This window comes from Arvicanthis niloticus, chromosome 8, assembly GCF_011762505.2.
Source record: "Arvicanthis niloticus isolate mArvNil1 chromosome 8, mArvNil1.pat.X, whole genome shotgun sequence".
Classification (NCBI taxonomy): Eukaryota; Metazoa; Chordata; class Mammalia; order Rodentia; family Muridae; genus Arvicanthis; species Arvicanthis niloticus.
In genome coordinates, this window is record NC_047665.1 from 19,768,087 (window position 1) to 19,782,743 (window position 14,657).

The following is a 14,657-nucleotide window of genomic DNA, read 5'->3' on the forward strand; positions in this document are numbered from 1 at the left end:
CCTAATGCAGTTGAGCAGTCCATTCAATCCGTGGCTCTTTATTTCTATTTACTTGTTTTATTTTGGAAGGAAGCAAAAAAAAGAAAAAAATGGTGCTCTTTGAAGATGCCAAACTATTCAATCTTGTACCTGCATGCGTTGGCACGGAAGGACAAACAGGAGCCCTTATCTTGCCATAGTAACATTAAGCAAGCTCTATGCTTCAACACTCTAATTGTGAGCCACAACTGCCCAGGCTAGAATTCCCAGTGTGGGTTTCATGTAGCTTACACGTACAGAGCCCTTGTACTTGAATGTTAGGATTGCTGACAAAGAGCTAAATAAAGCTGCACTCCTGGTACCTTAGAAAGAGCTCAAACTGTATTTTTAGTACCAAGCAACTACATTCTGTGACTATATAATGCGCCTTCGGTTTTTGATGGTCTGATTGCCTCTCGGGCTGAAATGAGAAAATGTTGATTTTGCCTCCTCTGCTTCTCTTCTCAACCCTGCTCTACTTCATTTGAATCAGGCTAGTGTTTCATTACCTTCATCAAAGAGTATTTAGCAGAGCATCTGTGAGCCACTCTGCAGGTAAAAACTCAGTTTAAAAACAAGCCCAATTTTGTGGAAATAATCTGAAAATTACGGCAACGTAAATCCTTTAGTTTTCAATATGGTCTTATAATGAAGTGGCATTACTCAAAATTGTTGGCACATGAGAACAGGCTTAGGAACCCAGCAATCAGCAAGCCAACAGGTGTTGGAATCCCAAAAAAGGAGGGGGGATATTAGATAATCACTCTGGGGTGGCACCTCCTGTAGCTGTAATACCTAGAATTCTAATCAACTTAACCACAACTCAAAATGATCCGTGTTACTGTTTAATTAACTATAACATGAGCTAACAACAACAACAAATATAGTTCCTTTCATTCCATAAAACGTTCTCTAACCTACTTAAACATGATTTTTCTAAGTTGAGTTATACAACTTAATCAGGCGGGTAATTTTCCAGATATCAACACAGCGTCTGTCCCCAATTAATACAAATAACATCAGCACATCTATAATATCCTTAACTGATCTCTTGTAACCCTGAAAAACATGTTTTCTTTCTCTCAAAATAGTACATATCATTTCTAGTACTTCCCTAAAAAAAGAAAGAAAGAAAAAGAAAGAAAGAAAAGTCTTCACTATCACATTTTAAATTTTATTCTTTGTGTCTGCAACAAACTATCACGAAATGATCTGTTGGCTTGGGGCCATTGAAAAGGACTGGTACCCACAACTCCAGCAGTTCCCTGTCAAGTACCCCAATGCCCTTGGCAACTGCATCTCAGTCCTTGCCACCACACTGGTAAACACTGATGCAAACACTGCCTGGATACCTGCCTGCCTCCGAGGATGCTTTGGATGGCTCCCTTGCATAAAAACACAAGGCATTTTCCACTTGCCTAAAGCGTGAACACAATGTCTTCCAAAACCCAATAGTAACGATGTCTGTGCCAAGTATCTCCTCCACAAGGTATTGGTCCAGCTAACAGCTCTAGAAAGACTAGATGAGGAGACTGGGCACTTTTCCCCACCATGCAGTTCCAGATTCTGATCCAAAACCCAGAGGAACTTCAGATACCACTTCTAAATGCGTGGAGCACAAACGTCAGAAGGAGCTGACTTTTCAAAGGTTTGTCTTAAATTAAAAAAAAAAAAAAAAAATCTCTCATTTACTCCTTACACTTCCTATCCTATTCTGTAAGGAATTAACCATGAAACAGGAAAGTCCTAGGGTAATTTTGTTTCCTTCTTTTCCTCCTAAAGGCAAAGGAGAGAAGTGGAAGAAAAAAGAGAGAGATACCCGGCAGGTGGGTATGGCTCGGCCCGCCCCTCAACTTGGTCGGGACAGATCAGGCGGTGTCGAGGGCTCTGCTCCGCAGCCCAGCGCGCGGCCCGAAGTTTGCTGCGGGTGTTGGGCTCGCGGGTCTCCGGGAGGCCGTGACGGTGGGTGGCATCAGGGTAGCCCCGCAGGGCGTCCGGTGCATACCCCGAAGCGGCTGGACCCCGCGCTCCGGGGACCCTTCCTGGGCCGCGCGGACTGGCGCGCGCCTTACCTGAGCAGCGGCGGCGGGGGCCGCGGGAGGTCGGACGGGAGGATCGATGGGAGGACCGAGAGCCACTCCGGCGGCGGCGCCGGGGATTGAGGGAGGCGCGGCGGAGGAGGAGCTCGGGAGCCGCGGGCGGGCGGGCCGCTTTGTCTCTACGGCGCACAGCCGACCCTACGTCACCATGGCAACCGCCAGTGCCTGGGCCGGCCGAGAGCCTGAACCCCTAGGCACCACGGTCCGGGACCCCGCCAGCCCCAAGACCCACGCCCTTCTTCTCAGCAGTTGGGCAGTGTGGAGAAGACAAGGACCCCAACCCCCAACACCCCGAGCCACCGCCAGTGTAGACACTCCCGAGTCTCAGAGTCCCTTGCCAGAGAGACAGGAAGGCTCCAGAGAGCCCTAAGCCCAGAGCCAGATCTTATTGCAGTGCAGGCACTGCTTTGCTTTCTCACTCTGGACATTCCAGAGCCCTAAGGTCCCCGTCGCCACTACACCTTTCTTCTACGGAGCTCTGCCCTCGAAATGAAAACTCACTTAAAGGAGAAGAAAGGGCAATACAAAGTGATAAACTATTGAGCAACTGGTACTCCGTGCTCCTGTTGCGGCTGCTGCAGCAGACACCGAGCTTTCTAAAGGACGCTGCCCCCCCAACTCCTCCTCCATTTCTCCTCCTCCACTTCTTCCTCCTTCACCACCACCACCACCACCATCACCACAATCACCACCAACAGCAACCTTTGCCTCTGTTGCATCTGGTCTCCCACCATGAAGCCAGGCACCTGTCTTGCCAGGGGCTCCCGTAGGAACGGAAAGGGGACCTTTGACTTCTGATGATAAACACAGGATGTTAAACAACTTTCACACACAGGCTGCGGTGTGAATGTGAAACACAGCCACACTGCTTAGGGACTGATTAGAACTGCTAAGCATCTACCGTGGAAACCAAGTGACAGTGCCAGCGACTGGCCGCTGCATACTGCAGACCTTGACCCTCAGGAAAGCAGCTAGGCTCCCTTGGCAAGTCTAGGCATCCTCTCCTGAGGAAATTTTTGGAGAAGGAGGGAAAAGTACTAGCAGACCTTGGGTCATGGTTCCTTTAAAGGACAGAGCTGGAGGGCAGCTCCCCTGGGTGAGTCACCCCCTCTATACATGTTTTCTTGAAAGTTCAGTGATTAAATCCAAATTCTACAGTGTCTTCCTTTGGACCTCTCAGTGAGCAGTCCACTGACTTTCCTGGCATTTGTGAATCGCCAAAGAAGTCCTGATAACATACTAATGCCCTGGAGAGCTACTGTTTTTCTGGGCTTGCTAGCTATCTGAGAAGGACACACCAAAACAACAACATTACTGAAAAACATAACAAACAACAACAACAAAAATAACATTACCCATAAAGGCTCCATGTATTAACTAATGAAAATGGAAAGTCCATTTTATGTACTAAAATGAAAACATTTCATCCCTAAGGAAGTTGCCTACTTTTCTTTTTAAATAAAAAGATCAGCGCTTCCAGATGAAGTCCAAAGAACGAAAATCTTTCTGACAAGCCATTAAGTCACTTGGAGACGTGTATCAAAACTCAAAGTGTGTATCCATTAAAAATAATAAAACATACAATAAATACAAACTCAATTTCCTGTTGAAAGAACGATGCTGTCTGTGAGCCATGCACCCCAGCGCCATAGTTTATGTGAGATTGTGTGGCAGATGCTGTTTTTACTATGAGTAACTATTATTCTCTTTGCCATCATCAAAAACCTCAAAGAAAAATACGTGCATAGGGTGAACCTAGCCTGTACAAAGTTTCTCCATAGCTATGTAGAATAGACAGAGATGCAGTTTGGGTACTGGTCCTCCACCCTGCCCCCGCCCCAGCTCCACGAAGACTGCTTGGTCTACAATGGAATGGCATTGAAAGATTTCAGGACTTTTAAGCCAGAGGCCTGAGAGGTGGGTGGGTCAGAACTGCCCTTCACAGAGGGATTAATGCTCCTGGAATAGGGTAGAGCCTACGGAGCAGATGAGTTTGAATAAAGTGAGGCTGGCCCCTCCCCTCTCATGCTTCCTCTCTCGACGCAGCAGGTGATCTTGCTTGCGCATGCTCCTGCCAGAGGCTATAGCCAGCTCTGTGCTTGGCAAAACAATGGGCCTAAATAAACCTCTTTCCTTCATAAAGTTGCCAGCCTTGGATGTTGGCTATGGTGACACAAAATAAGCTAAGAAAGACAAGAAAGAGGTGAGAAGAGGAAGGAGGGAGACGAGAAGGAAAGGAGGGTGCAAGAACAGGAAAGGGGGACAGAAGTAGATCCCTAACAACTAGAGTGAGGATCGAAAGGGCCGGCACTACCATGATACTTCAATAATAATCATATATGATAAACTTTAAGCCAGTGCTATAGGTTCTTGGTGGTTGTTTTGTCGAAATGAGCATTCATGAATTTGTCAAAAAAAAAAAATAACACCAGAGATTCTTTACGAATTTATAAATATCAAAAATATATATATTTTTTTTTTTTTTGGATTTTTGAGACAGGGTTTCTCTGTGTAGCCCTGGCTGTCCTGGAACTCACTCTGTAGACCAAGCTGGCCTCGAACTCAGAAATCCTCCTGCCTCTGCCTCCCAAGTGCTGGGATTAAAGGCGTGCGCCACCACCGCCCGGCAAATATCAAAAATATTAATGGCCCAATATAATATTATCTTGATTGGAGACTGAGTATTCATGGACCTATATAACATTGCCTTGATTGGAGATTAAATACAGAAGAAAGAGGAGTAATTAAGTGGCCAATCCTACCTTCAAATATCAGGTATTTTAGAAATATCTGCACTGGTTCCCTACTTTCTGAGGAGCCTGGTTCTGCCTTCATACATTGAGAGATTCTTCTGGTCTGGGCTTCCCTTCCCATTGGTGACCCCTTTAATCTCAAGAGATTTACATGAGCCCTGTAAGATAGGTATACAAATCAATCAAGCAGTTACTAATGATAAATTGCAACTAATTTTCAAAAATAATTCTTTAACATATAATTTTACCTTTTACTGGAGACAAAAGCAAAGTCTTATACTAATGAGATGAATGTGCTTTTTTTCATAAAGAATTAAATCTTGGCTGAATACTGAAAGAAATGGAACACCTATACTGTTGTTCAGACTTGATCGATATCTTGATTTTCTAATTATCAGGACTGAGAACACCCCTTCACATAAACACATAATACTAAATGGCAGATGTACGTTTAAAGCCATGTCAGGAATGGCTGGAAGTTCATTCTCTCTTATTCCCCTGCCAAAATTCACAGAATGAATTCTTTTTATGAATATCAAATATCAAAGGGCAATTTTAAAACCAAACATTCTAGCAGGATACAACCTAATGCTTGCTTAGTCTATACCCACAAGCTAAGGGATGACGTCAGGAAACTACCTGAAGTCTCTGTCTCCAGTAATGAAATGGTTATGTTGTTAGTGGAGCAGAGAGCATTGCTCATAACATGCAATTGTTTCGAATCCAAGCTGAGCAGTGTTTGCTTGTTCTGTGCACAGGCTGTCTAGGACAGTACAAAGTGCACACGTCGTGTGTTCAGAACCAAGGCCGCAGTGACATCTTGGGATGTAGCATGGGCATGTGCCACCGGCAACACTTTGGATGCACTCAGCACTTCCCTTCGAATTAATTTTTTGTCATTAGCATTCCAAAAACCTTTACCTGTGACTCTCACCTTCCGTTATAGGATCACAACATACAGTCTAAAAACCTCTGGCCTAGACATCCGTATTTAAACTGGGAGGCTTCCCTCCATCGCAAGCTCTGCTTCCATTTCATTGTTTTGATCAACTTGAAAAGTTGTGAGGAAATCATCCTTCCACACTGAGCCCTCGTTCCTGCCCGGTGGGTCACGGGAACAGATTAAAGGAGTAGCTCTAATTCAGTTATCTAACCCGAAAACGAAAGTACTGCAATAGGACATTAAAATCATTCTGTGGGATTGGAAAGACAGTGACGCAGTTAAGAGCACTTGCTGCACTTCCGGAGGAGCTGAGTTCAGTTCCTGCCCTCCAACATCTCACAACCACCAGCAACTCCAGCTCCAGGGGACCTGATACTCTCTTCTGGCCTCCGTGGGCATACACACACAGCATTCACTCACACACACACACACACACACACACACACACACGCACACGCACACGCACATTCACGCACGCGCACTCACACATATAAATGAATTTTTAAATGATATGATGTGTGTCTATGAGTGCTGTGACAACCGTCACTGGTTGTCAACTGCATCTGGAATCAACCAAAACACAAACGGTAGAGACCGCCTGTGAGGAATTTTCTTATTTATCTGAAGCTAGAAGACCCACCTTAAATGTGGGCTGTACCCTCTGGTAGCAGCTGAGTTAAAGGGGCATGGCAGAAGGAAACTTGGCCTTTTGCGTGTTTGCCCTCATTCTCATGGGAAAGCCCATCTATCTTGTTGCTAAGACACTCCCTCACTGACGTTAGAACACACTTCTTTGGAATCCCAATATAGACTAAAGATTCAGCAGCTCTTTAGGAATCCTCCAGCCTTCAGCACCAGATTGGGACTGCTGAGCTAGTCAGCCTCCAGGACGGAACAACTACGGGATTCACATCCTCTCCAGTGAGACAGCCATTGCCAGCTACCCAGACCACATCCTGGAAGCCGCTCTAATAAATCCCCTTTTGATACACATATTCTAATATGTGTGTATTCATTCTATCGGTTCCATTCCTTTAGACTAATACAACACCACAACTGGTCTTTCATATTCTCGTGATTTTTTTAAAACAAGAGTAAGTAATAAATTCACTCTCCTAAAATGATCCTCTGAAGTTGAACAGTCCAGTATAGCAAGCACTAACTATGCCTGTGAGCCACCCACTAGCTAATCCAAACTGATGTGCTAAGGAAGTGAAAAATGCCAAGTCTTCAAGGCGTAGAACAAAAAGATTTCTAAAGCACTGTGTCATTAATAATGTTTCTATGGGTTACAGATTGAAATAATATTTTAGATATATACAATTAAATGAAACATATTAATAAAATTATAATGCCTGTTTCTTTTGTATTTCAAACATGCTTACTAAAATTTTAAATATTTTCTATGTGGCATATTGGATAGCATTTAAAAATTCATGTTTATAAGTAAAATATAATTAAGAGCTTGAAAGTCAACTGATCTTTTTTATTTATTTTTTATTATTTATTTATTTATTTATTTATTTATTTATTTATTTATTTATGTATTTGAAACATGACTTCTCTGTGTAATAGCCCTGGCTGTTCTGGAACTCTTGTAGTCCAGGCTGGCCTCAAATTCACAGAGATCTGGCCATCTCTGAGTCCCAAGTGCTAGATTTAAATCATGTGTGCCACAACCACCCCACAGGTCTTCTTAATCTTCTCATAGTTGCCACAAATTTGAGGCCAGCCTTGAAGTACAAAGTGAGTTCTAAGCCAGCCTAGGCTACACACAGAGTGAGATGTGACACCAGAAAATTTACAAATTCAAATAAACAAAATAAAATTACCTTATTAATATTTCTCAACTTATAATTTATAGTTTATTATTTTTCTTTATTAGGAAGCTATCATAATATTTCGCTCATGCACTTAGATCTTAGAAAAATGTCAGCCAAGACACTAATGTCAGATTGTTCGATCTGAACATATTGCCTATAAATAGGATTCATAATGAAATAGATAAATGACACAGATAGACGAGCGCCCATGGGCTGCTGAATGAGGCCCTGAGCATAATCCCCTGGGATTATGAAGCAGAATAATTTTCGTTTCTGTGTTTTTATTTGTATTTTCTGTTACCACTCCCTCTAATTCCATCAACCTTCAGTTCAGGCTAGTATTCTTGTGACCAGTGATTGCCAACACTGTGACCCTTTAACACAGTTCCTCATGTTGTGGTGACCCCAACCATAAAATTATTTCACTGCTACTTCATAACTGGAGCTTTGCTACTGTTATGAATTGCAACATAAATATTTTTGGAGATAGAGTCCTGTCAAAGTGGCCACAATTCACAAGCTGAGAACCGCTGTTCTAAATTAGAGCCATCAAAATTTAACACACACACACCATGAAGTGGGTATATATTTGTCAAAGAAAAACAAATATTTTGATTCATTCTGAGAGAACAAAATAAACCAAATTTTCAATTACCAGAAAAGCATCATAGTCATTTTATCCTGATAAATATTAACCTTTCCAGATTTAAGCACAGCTGACACCTTCAGTGGTTTGCAAACAGTGTTTTCTAATAAAAACTCCAACATGCAGTCAGCAGTTGACTCTCTACTGTAGCATTTTTACAAGGATCTTCCTGGGCTATGATTTAGATTTTGGTCTAAGCTATAATGGTAGCTCGAATTTATTGTTTCCCATGTCCAAGGTCACAACTTCCACACAGCAGACTTGCCAGACTCTAAATGACTTCACACCACAGATTTGACAAAAGAGAGAGAAAAATAAAATGTGTTCACTTTCAGTTCCTGACATAACCAAAAATTAAAGGAAAGTTTGCGAAAAGGCTCAGCTGGTAAAGCCTGCCAGCCTGAGTCAGGTCCCTGGAACCCACGTAGGAGAATTCCCACAATTCATCCTCTAACCTTCACGTGTATCTAGTGACACTTGTTCACACAGAGAGGAGCACATGCTCGCACACACACGCACACACACACACACACACACAAACTTTCTGTATATACAAATTTATACACGATCAATTTTTTTAAAAACTAAAAGAAAAACAACTATCTTTTAAAGATAAATTATTTAAATTAAAAGGAAAACAAAATTAAAAGAAAAACAAATATTTTGATTCATTCTGAGAGAACAAAATAAACCAAATTTTCAATTACCAGAAAAGCATCATAGTCATTTTATCCTGATAAATATTAACCTTTAATATTTTCCTTTAAATTATTTATTATTTTCCTTTAAATTATATTTCCTTTAAATTATTGAAAATTAAATTATTTGAAAGTCCAAACATGGTTTACTGAGCTCTCTATTTTGGACCAAAAGGAGAAAAACACGGGGGTTACCTCAATTTAGCAACAGCTCCTTGAACGCCTGCCTTCCAGCCACGTTCTGACATCATTTAATGAGGTGACGTGAACACATCCAAACCCCATTCTTAGAACACTTGCTTTTATCTTAAATCTTATCTTAAAATATTCATTTATGCCTTCACGTTTGTTCTTTTCTGTCATTTTTTTAAAATTCATCTGAGAAGTAGAGGGGTAAGGGAGGAAGCATTTAGAACATTATTAAAAAGCTGGAAATTCAGAACTCAGAGAGTCCGCTCTGGCTACCCTAAAGTGCTGAGGGAACAGGCCCTAAAAAGCAAATATTAACTCTCATATCCTGTCAAGTGAAGGGAAAGACACGCCTTCACACACTGTTCCCCAATGGTGTTTTTCAAATGTTGCAAAGAGGCATCTTGTTAACGTTCTCAGTACCCTTCATCTTCGTGATTTTCCTGGAAAAAATAAAGAAAACAATGAACTAGAGAACAAGCATTTTGCCTGACTTGACATGAGTTCTGTGTATGATGTGTTGACTTACAGCTGTGGGATACCCTTGCCTCTTTAGCAGCGAAGAATTTAGACGGATGGCTCGGTGGGTGAGTACCTGCTGAGTAAGCATGAGGACCAGAGTTCGGATCTCCAGCACCTAAGGAAAAGCTGTGGATGGCAGCCATGCCAGTCGTCCCAGGGCTGGGTAGGGAGAAGTGTTCAGAGACAGGTGGATCCAGGCGACTCACTGACCTGCCAGCCTGGCCAAAACAGGAAACTCCAGGTTCGGTGAGAGACCCTGTCTCAAAAAAATCAGGTGGAGAATGACTGAAGAAGACACTGGAAGTTAACCTCTGACCTCTACATGCAAGTGCACAGAAGGGAGGGAGGAAGAGAGAGAGAGGGAGGGAGAGAGAGAGAGAGAGCTTCTTAAGGAGATATCCAGCCTTTTCACCAGTGCTGAATAGTCTCACAAAAAATTATTATACAGCTGAAAATACTGCTTCTGTCCACAACCCACTCTAAAAAGATAAGTTAGGCTCTGAAATATTTCTTTTTGCTAAACCTGATGACAAAATTGGATAATAATACTGGCCAAACACTGAACCATGGGGCTGTCTGGCTTATAATACTGTGAGAAGCCTACACTGAACCATGGGGCTATCTGGCTTATAATACTGTGAGAAGCTTTGCTGCTAATTGGAGGAACACAGACCTTGAAAACTCTGAAGGCACAATAAAAGTAAAGCAGTCTGAGAAACTGAGTCTTACTCATCTTTCATTAGCTCTCGGGTGTTTATTATGCAGCCTACTTAAAAAATTCAGACATGTCCTTTGCCAACGGGGAGAACTGTATGGAAACAGAAAGTTAAAAAAATAAATAAATAAATACTTTATAATTCTCTGCCAAGAGCTCCCCACAGCAAGATCCAACACGGTAAAACACAGCCAAATTATTAATTTGGCATTGATAAGATCTCATCTTAAAGGTAAAGTTTTGGTGTGCTTTAATCTGGTTCAAGTAAATTTTGTTAGCAACAAATCAACATTAGGTGGTAAGGCTGGAAAGTGCTGTTTACAGAATACTCAGTTCCCTCCTGTTCAGTGATAAGTGAAACACAGGTCACTTCTCTTCTCGGAACCTCTCTGAGCCTCTCACTGTTTGACTATCAAATGCCCCTCCACAGGCTGTGTAGAGAAAGACTCTAACCATGTGTCCCCACCATGTAGGGAAGTAGGTTATTCATGGGGGGGGGGGGACTTTGAAGGTTACACCATCCTGTTCTACTCCCTGCTCTCTGCTTCCTATCCGTAAAGAAAGGTAGATGTTTCTCTGCCCTTTGTTCTTGCTGCTGTGTTGTTCTGTTCCAGTTCAGTGGGGCAGAGTCACCACAGGCTCAAGTCTCTGAAACCATGAACAAAGTAAGTCTTTCTTTCCTTAAGACATCTCTGTCAGGCATTTAGACATAGCCACAGAAAAGTAATGAATACGGCGTCCAACATTCTCGCACTCACGCCTTTACCTCATCCTCTGCCAAAGCATGCCAGAATGTGAACTACTTCTAATATTAACTATTTAAGTCATTTTCTTATTGATCCTTGCACAGCCACAAATGAGCATTTCAATGGATTGGAATGGCTCATTCCCTCATCTATTAAATGAGGGCATTGAGACCAGTAACATTTTCATAAAACATATAAATCACAGCGATCCCATGTGGCTCTAATGTCATAATCCCATTGGGGTAAGAGGCCAGTACAGTTATCAAAGGAGAGCCATGTGTTATATGCATCGTTACAGCAGTAAAAACAGTTCAAAGGCCTTCTTGGCGACTAGATCTTCTGAAGAGCATACACCTTCTGAACATTCTTCACCATCAAAAGCAAGCCGAGGGTGTTGTGACCAGACAGGTTCTTTTATGCACAAACTACACAACGTGTCAGAGGAGAAAGACACACGGCAGTGTTTCCCGCTGACATCTCACCATCCTCGTGAGTGTGTACCTTGCTTTGATAGATAGGCACGGGTCACAAGAAGTAGCCATACACACACCTGTTAACTGCAACCTGATGTCTCATATCCAGACTACTGTGTTCCCTGGGGGGGTGGGGCTGCCTCCAATCTAGAGTGGGACTAACCCCAGCCAGTCAGACAAAGTGTGCACTAGCCAGCGTGGGCAGGTTTACTTTTAACTGTGACAAAATGCCTGACAAAGAAAACAACGTCATGAAGAAAATGTTTATTTTGACTGGTATTAGAGAGGAGCTGTCTATCTGGGTGGGGAAGGTACAGCAGTGGTACCGTGAAACAGCTAGTCACATGGAGTTGTGGTCCACAGCCAGGGAGCAAGAGAGGAAAGCTGACACTCTGCTTGCCTTATTTTTACTCTGTCTGTGGAACAGTGCCACCATATCCACAGTAGGTCTCCACCATATCCATAGTAGGTCTTCACCATATCCATAGTAGGTCTCTACTCTAGCTGATCCTCTACATAACCCACACAGATGCATCCAGAGGTTCGTCTCCCACGTGATTCTACATCCAGCCAAGTTAACCTCCCAGATTAACCTTCACAAAGAGCAAACTGACCTCGATTTAGGAGAGTGCTTTCCTCACAAAAGCCAGATGACATTATCAGTAAGAATCTCACTTTATATTTCTAAACCAGAGGTGTGACATCCCCTATTATACCTTAGTTCTTTTTGTTCTAACATAACACAATGTCTAAGGCTGGGTGATTTGCCAAGAATAGATTTCTTTTTTACACTTCTAGAAACTGGAAAGTCCAAGGTTAAGGGCCCCATATCTTTTGAGGATTGTTGTTGTTATTGTTCTTATCACTCCTTTTCCCATAGTAAAAGGCATAACAAAACAGGGCTAAACTCATCTTTCTACTGGTAACCCACTTTTCACCATAGGGATATTAACCCATTCCTGACAGTAGAGCCCTTATGGCACAATCATTTCCTACGTGTCCAACATCTCAACACTGTTTTATTGATAAATAGAGAGGTTTGTGGGGAGACACATTCACACCAGAACAGAGGCCATCCCTCAACCAGCAAGTTTTAAAAGGTCTTTTTAAAGCAAGGTGAGTTTGTAGCAGCCAGTTAAAATAGAAAAACCCATGAAATAATTCCTTAGCTCAAGTGAGGAATAAAAGTGAGCTGGTGGCAGTGGGTTGGTGGGGATGGAAGTAAAGATGGATGAGAAAATGAGAAGAAACACTCCTGAGCTGAGCAGAACGCTCTTGGTGAGTAGCTTCTTCCAGGATGCTGGAAAGGACAAAGCACTGAGAGTCCCACCAGGCTCTGACCTGCCATGAGGATACTGTGTTGAGGGAGAAGTGAGAGCTAATCAGATCATCACTCCCAGGAGACAGGAGACAGGGACTCGGAGGGTGGAAGTAGATCGAGCAGCGGTATCCTGGCACACACAGCTAAGACTACCTGTTAGGCCAACCAATCCGTGAGCAGAGAAGATAAACAGCTATCAAAGCTAACTCAAGAGCTCCACAGCCTGCGTGAGTCCTACAGGGGCCTCACAAGCTTGCTTTCTGTTCCTGGAGCCCATCAAAAGCACTCCTTTCTCTGACTCCCATTTCCCTGTTCCTAACCTGGTATGATCTTGCGGCTCACAAGATAGGCTTCTCTGTGCCTCTCGGTTCTTTGCTACTTTCTCAAAGACAACATTGGCACCCCGGTTCTTGTGATCACGTGACCCTCTGGGTTGTTTCTAATATCCTTCAGTTACCACTTGCTCAATATGAGCTTCGGGGCCACGGGAACTCACCTGGCCTTCCTCGTGTGGATCTCTTCAGCTCTGGAACAGCACCTGGTGGGCTCGTGGTAGCCAGCAGAAGAAACAGAGCAAAGAGCATCCCAGTTCTAGGTCACAAGGTCACGAGCAGCAATTGTCCTTCATTTCCTTCCCTTGGCTGATGGAAAATAATATCCCGACAATTTTGTCTGTCTTTCCATCGCCTCTGAATAGTGTCTTTTCCTTACCAAAGAAAGGGTGACACCAGAAGATGTACATGAGTCTAAGTCAGCAGATGAAGGCCAAAGATCAGGCCACTGTGTCGGCATCTCCTAAGAAGAGCCACAGATATCTCAGTGTAAGAACAAATCATGAAAAGGAAGAGCTATCCGCGGCTCACGTGTCCTTCACAAAACAGATGCCATCTCCCCTCCATATGCGACCGTAAGCTAGACCAGAAATTCAGACACGAGTAAGGTCTAGCCTAAGCCCTGGGAGAAGATGGTCTGCAGAAGAGCAGGTCAAGGTAGCAACCAGTGACAACCTAAACGCTCAGTGCTCTGTGGCAATCGTCAGATCATGCTTGGGCCCTAGAGAAGCATCCAGGAGGGAACAGTCTCTTTGGTCCTGAAGGAACAATGGCAGAGCTCACTCCAGATAGAAGGAGCAACAGCTGCAAAACGCTGAGAGACAGAATCAGCAGATCAGGTTCTGGGAGCTCTGTTCAATGGGGCCAGGAGCCAGGGTGTTTATGGTGGCAGAAAAAAAAACACTGAGACACTATCAAAAGCCAGAGCTCACACAGCTCTGTGAGGGAAAAAAAAAAAATGCTCTTCAGCAAGATTACAAGTCACTAGAGCAAAATTTAGCCCCGGAAAACTAGTTTTCTCTTGGTCATCCAAGATTCCAACTTTATTTCCTCCTGGTTCAAACTTGCCACCCAGAATCTCTCAATATTAACTTTGTCACACCCACGCTGGCCTCCGAGGTCCCTCATCCTTGCAGCATCAAGGACTTGATCCCTGAGGAGGCCATACTCACTCACACACCCTTTCACGCATGCTCCGTGACAGACTTTATGAGCCCGCGCTGGACAGAGCCAAGCAATATTAAAACAGCGTGTGATTAATAATGAAGCATCTTGGAAGTTAAAAGGCTGTTGGTCCTGGTCCAGGTTCCCATGGATGATATCCAGGATTGCCAAGACCCAAGCCATTGTCTGCCTCCTCCATGACAGCGTCCTCAGAG

The 14,657-nt window shown here is 43.4% G+C and overlaps 1 long non-coding RNA gene across 1 annotated transcript; it reads left to right on the forward strand.

Moving 5' to 3' along the window:
* The first annotated feature begins 1,342 nt into the window (after window positions 1-1,342).
* On the forward strand, window positions 1,343-3,732 carry LOC143443296 (uncharacterized). Its single transcript, XR_013112140.1, has 2 exons — window positions 1,343-1,666; window positions 1,801-3,732. It is a non-coding gene; the product is annotated as an uncharacterized LOC143443296 (long non-coding RNA).
* Window positions 3,733-14,657: the final 10,925 nt, after the last annotated feature.